Below are 6,000 nucleotides of genomic sequence, written 5' to 3'. Positions count from 1 at the left end.
GAGGAGCTCACATTGGTTTTCGTGTAGTCGAGACGGAGGTTGAGCCTCCGGGTGCTCGAAGGGGTCCCGGCCGGTCAGGCTCGACCGTCCAGGCGGCGATGCATCTTGCAGCGCATATCTTCTTCTTTTTCTCTTCTGCTGGCTGCTCGGAGCCGGACACAACTCTTCTCTTGTCTGCAATCTTCGCGGGGGCGCGTCAGCGCACCCGCTGGGTGTAGCCCCCGAGATTCGGGCCGACAGCTGAGCAGTCGGGCCGGATCTCTCGGCAACTACTTTGTCTTCTTTCTCATGGGGTGCGTCAGCGCATTCGCTGGATGTAGCCCCCGAGATTTGGGCCGACTGCTGAGCAGTCGGGCCGGATCTCCCGACGACTACTTTGTCTTCTTCTTCGCGGGGGCGCGTCAGCGCACACGCTGGGTGTAGCCCCCAAGATTCGGGCAGACTGCTCAGCAGTCAGGCCGGATCTTCCGGTGACTACTTTGTTTTCTTCTTTTTATTCTTCAGTCGGCTGGGCAGGCGGGCTCCAACACAGCTATCGGGCTCTTTGCAGCCAACCAGGCAGCCAGCGGTTGGATGCACATCTGACAGTCGGACGCATGTTTCTTTCCTTTTTTAGCAACCGGATCCGCTGGGCATCCTCTGGGCCTGATGGGCACTCAGACTGACTTTTCTCCACCCGGCATTTTCTTTTCTTTTCTAGCCGGCCCCTTTGGGTAGTCGGACTTTTTGACTTTTCTCCCAGCCAGCCATCGGGCAGACGGCCCCTTTTTCCTTGTCCTAGCCGGCATCAGGCTACAGCAAGGAGCAGCATGGGCAGACTTGGGCGCCGGGCGCGGCCAGAAGCAGGGCAGCGAGCCGGAGCCGACTCGCGGGCGGCGCGGCGCAGTCAGCGAGCAGAGGAAGCGGGCGCGAGGCGGCGATGGGTAGTCGGCCCGAGGTGGGATGAGGAGCCCAGCGAAAGCGACGCGGGGGCCCAGGCGCGCGGGAGCCGGCCAGCGCTTGCGGGCGCGACGTGCGGCGTGGGAGGACGAAGGCGGCGGTTATGCGGGAGGCCGGCGTCGCGGGAGGTCGGCACGGGGGGCGATGAGAGCACGGGCGCGCTAGTAGGCGGGAGGGCGAAGCCGGCCAAAGGAGGGGCCAGCCGGGGAACCTGACGGCGGGACCAGGCGGAGGGGACGCAGGAGCCGGCCGGGGGAGGCAAGGCTGCAGCCGGCGTGGGAGACTCGGAGCCGGCCCTGGCCTGGTGCGCAGAGGAGGCGGAGGCCGGATACATCCGGAGCAGGGCGGAGGCCGGCGGCTCGGGAACCCAGCGGAGGCGGGGTCGCGGCAGGCCGGGCGCTACAGCCGGCGGCCAGGTGCGGGGCAGCCGGCGCAGGGGCGAAGTTCGCTGGGCAGGCGGCCACAGCAGGCGGCTCGCGGACGGGGCCAGCAGCCAGGGGCCAGAGCGGCACAGGCGGAGCTGTAGCCGGCAGCAACACGGGCTGAGCAGCGCCGGTGTGCGGGGGTGAGACGCATGCGGGAAGCAGCAGTACGCGGGCGCACGCACCTGTGGAGGCCGTGCCAGCTGCGGAGGAGAGGGCCCGCGCGGACGTGCGGCCACGGAAGCAGAGGCGTCGGGCAGTCCGGCTGGGTCAACGCAGCCTGGCTGGAGATGCACGAGGCATGGTGTAGTATAGGCGCTAACAAGAAATCACGCCGTTCTTTGAGTAGTGTATATGGACGGTGTATTGGGCGTATCTAGCTTGCATCTGGGATGCGCATAGTGTATGCTATGGTATGGTTTGACCATACTTTGACTTGCAACTAGCTAGCTCGCAAAGATGGCATGTGGAGAAGCTAATGCGCGTTCCGGCCAGAGCAAGGCGTAGCACGAAGAGGAGCAAACGCGAGCGGCGCGTGGGTGGCCACGGCCGACCGAAACGAGGCCCCGCGCGCGGCACGCGTGGATGGATGGTCGGCGTTGCGGTGGTGGTGACGAAAAGGCTCACGGCGAGGACGCGCCACCCCTCGCGGCCGCTCTGGGGGTGGGTCGATGTCGAGCCCCCGAGCGTTACCAAAGAGACGGCGCGACGCCGCGACGGAGGCGATGAAGAAAAAAGGGTCCCGCCCGGACAGCAAAACCAGCAGCAGCGCGGTAGCATAGTACCGCACCACGGTGGGCGCCAGCTGCCATGGTATTCTTACGGGGGGCTTGCGAGTTGACAGATGCCACAAGGGCTTAGTGTGAGGGTAAGACTGCTGCTGATAGGACCAGGAGCGGGTATGCGAGTAGCACGCGCTAGTTTACCCAGGTTCGGGGCTCTCCGGAGAGATAACACCCCTACTCCTGCATGTCTGAGTATATCTGGTATATATGGTATAGAGTGCTCCTGGAGCTGTATCTGAAAGCAGTGCCACGGGCATCTCGTTTCATAAATGCATGTATGTGGTATGCTAGTGGCCGGCCATGCCCAAGGCATGTGGCCGAATGGATGGGTGTGCTCCTACGTGAGTGCCCATGAGAGTGTGTGGTGGATGGATGGATGGTTGCTATATATAGTGTGTAGCTAGCTTAATGTGTAAGCTAGCTAGTGGCATGGGTAGTAATGGCTTTGGTTGTAAGCTACCTTGGGTAGCTTACAAGCCAAGCTATGTAGGCATAGCTAGTGGCATGGTGCATGTCATGCTTGTCCCCTAGGCACTTTTTATAATAGTGCCAAGGGGACAGGTACACTGTAGATGATGGTGTCACGGTACAGCTGTCTTGTCTGAGGTATGGCCGTCTTGTCGGTGTCTTGTCGGGCTGTAGTCGGCAGCCGGCAGGAGCAGCCGGGCAGTCGAACTGAGGGGCTTTGCTAGCCCCGATGTCTTGAAATATTTTCTTGCCGTCTTCGGGGTACTCGTGGTCAATTACTCCGTCAATGGGTTGTTATTTCACTTTATGTCACAATACTTATGGCTATTCTCTCTTATTTTACAAGGTTTATATAAGGAGGGAGAATGCTGGCAGCTGGAATGCTTGGCTGGAAAAGGAGCAATTATTAGAGACCTATTCTGCGCAACTCCAAAAGTCCTGAAACTCCACGGAATGTCTTAAAATAAATAAAGAAAAATCCTCACCAAAGATGAAGGCCAGGTGGCCCACACCCTTCTCACGAGGATGGGGGCGCCCCCCTACCTCGTGGGCCCCCTGGTGGCTCTCCGACGTCCATCTTCTCATATATGAAGTCTTTCGATGAGAAAAAAATAAAAAGGAACTTTTCGGGACGAGACTCCGCCGCCACGAGGCGGAACCTTGGCGGATCCAATCTAGAGCTCTGGCAGAGCTGTTCTGTCGGGGAAACTTCCCTCCCGAAGGGGGAAATCATCACCATCGTCATCACCAACGCTCCTCTCATCGGGAAAGGGCAATCTCCATCAACATCTTCACCAGCACCATCTCATCTCCAAACCCTAGTTCATCTCTTGTATCCAATTCTTGTCTCAAAGTCCGGGATTGGTGCTAGTAGGTTGCTAGTAGTGTTGATTACTCCTTGTAGTTGATGCTAGTTGGTTTAATTGGTGGAAGATCATATGTTCAGATCCTATATGCATATTATTACCCCTCTGATTACGAACATGAATATGCTTTGTGAGTAATTACGTTTGTTCCTGAGGACAAGGGAGAAGTCTTGCTATTAGTAATCATGTAAATTTGGTATTTGTTTGATAGTTTGATAAGATGTATGTTGTCTAGCCTCTAGTGGTGTTATGTGAACGTCGACTACATAACACTTCACCATTGTTTGGGCCTCGAGGAAGGCATTGGGAAGTAATAAGTAGATGATGGGTTGCTAGAGTGACAGAAGCTTAAACCCTAGTTTATGCGTTGCTTCGTAAGGGGCTGATTTGGATCCATATGTTTCATGCTATGGTTAGGTTTACCTTAATATTTTTGTTGTAGTTGCGGATGCTTGCAATAGAGGTTAATCATAAGTGGGATGCTTGTTCAAGTAAGAACAGCACCCAAGCACCGGTCCACCCACATATCAAATTATCAAAGTATCGAACGCGAATCATATGAACGTGATGAAAACTAGCTTGACGATATTCCCATGTGTCCTCGGGAGCGCTTTTCCTATTATAAGAGTTTGTTCCGGCTTATCCTTTGCTACAAAAAGGATTGGGCCACCTTGCTGCACCTTATTTACTTTTGTTACTTGTTGCTCGCTACAAATTATCTTATCACAAAACTATCTGTTACCACTTATTTCAGTACTTGCAGAGAATACCTTGCTGGAAACCGCTTATCATTTCCTTCTGCTCCTCGTTGGGTTCGACACTCTTACTTATCGAAAGGACTACGATAGATCCCCTATACTTGTGGGTCATCACCCAGTATTCCTCCCCTGCCTGCGCCCTCCCCTCGACCTCACCGCACCGCCCCCCGGCCATCCATTCAAGCCCCGCCGACCTCCAGATCAGGCGCAAGCAGCTCCTGCGCCCCACACCCCTATGATAGACACCGATGCGCCGCTTCCCCGGGGAACATGCAGACTAGGTGCTCCGCGCGCCTATGCGGGTGCTGCTTCTTTTAATTGCGGTTCGACTGACCCTCAATTGAAATCCAGGCGGGCTACTGACCTCTAGCAAAGGTGAAATAGTAAAAGGGAGGAAACCTTGTGCATTTAGTCTCACGAAGAAGATGCAGCAAGAAGTGCTCAACTAGTTTCTTTCATGGGATGAATACGGTGTGAGCGGAGACATACGATTTGCACGAATAAGGGAAGAGGAGTACCTCTTTCTACTGGCAGTGTTGTGTCCTCCTTCTGTTTTTCCGACGATCTTCTTGTTGTTCGCCAGAAACCAGAAGTTGTGGAGGACGGTGCAGCCTTGGACGAACCCATGGCCAATTTGTTGAGTGTGGTGCGGTGGCCGTCTGTCGGCGGCGGGGAAGCAGATCCAAGGCGGCGAACGACGGCGTAGCGGGAATAGCTCCAGTGCGGTGGACGGTTGCGACAGTGGAGCCGCAACAGTGAGGCGCAGGACGGCGTGGTCGGAGTGGTTCTGGTACGGCGCACGTCAGCGTCGGTGTCGTGGAGGCAGCTCTGCCTCGGCTTCAGCTGCTAAGTCCTTGAGGTGGATTGGCCGCTATGGGGTGGAGGACGGAGGAGGCTGGGGTTTCGCGGGTGGTGGAGAGGGCGTTTTCGTGCCCACGAAGTATGAATGGGGAAACGGAGGGAGGCGAGGAACTAAGGGGGAACACTGTTTCGGTTTGAGACGCACTTGTTTGAAATTTGGGGAAAGTTACAAACTTTCCCCCCATCTAAATTTTCGGACATATTGCGGGTTGGGGGTAGGACAGTCATGTCAGGTGTCCCAAATGTGGGCGGGATAGATTTCGGCCGAGCGCATGGGTAGGCGCCCATGGGGTATGAATGCTTCTCTGGCGTCTTGGTGAAGTTACAAACCTACCCCGGTTTAGACCTTTGGACATCGGGCCGATAGGCTACACATGCCAGAGTCAGGACAGTAATTTCCTACCACCAAAACATTAGTCTCGCGCGGTTTCGGGTGACCAGAGGCCTATTTGGCGCTTCGTTCAATATTTGGGAGCAGAAGCACTAACGTTTTCGGTTCTCTTGAATTGAACCTTCAGGATTTGTGGAACTTCACAAATCTTTACTCTTGAAAATCCTAAAGCTACGAATATTTTGGAATGGAGGGGGTACATTTGAATATACATTGTACACGAGTATATATTAAAAAATATGCAACTTACCTCAGTTCATGCATGGTTCCAGATATAATCTTCTTGGTTGCAAAAAAAGTTAGATATGCGTATGAATATATATAGCATGTTCAAACTCACAACAAAGATGGATGCCCCCTTTTACATCTGATTTACAAATGCCATTATCTCGGGTTCAAATAGATGAATGCACTTCCTATGAATTCGAATCTTCGAAACCCCCTTTATGTTGAATTCGACATGTATTCTATTTCGTAGCTAGCAATTTGGAATGTATCCATGCAAGTGAC

This window comes from Triticum aestivum, chromosome 5A (assembly GCF_018294505.1).
Source record: "Triticum aestivum cultivar Chinese Spring chromosome 5A, IWGSC CS RefSeq v2.1, whole genome shotgun sequence".
Taxonomy (NCBI): Eukaryota; Viridiplantae; Streptophyta; class Magnoliopsida; order Poales; family Poaceae; genus Triticum; species Triticum aestivum.
Note: the sequence above shows the minus strand (reverse complement) of the source record.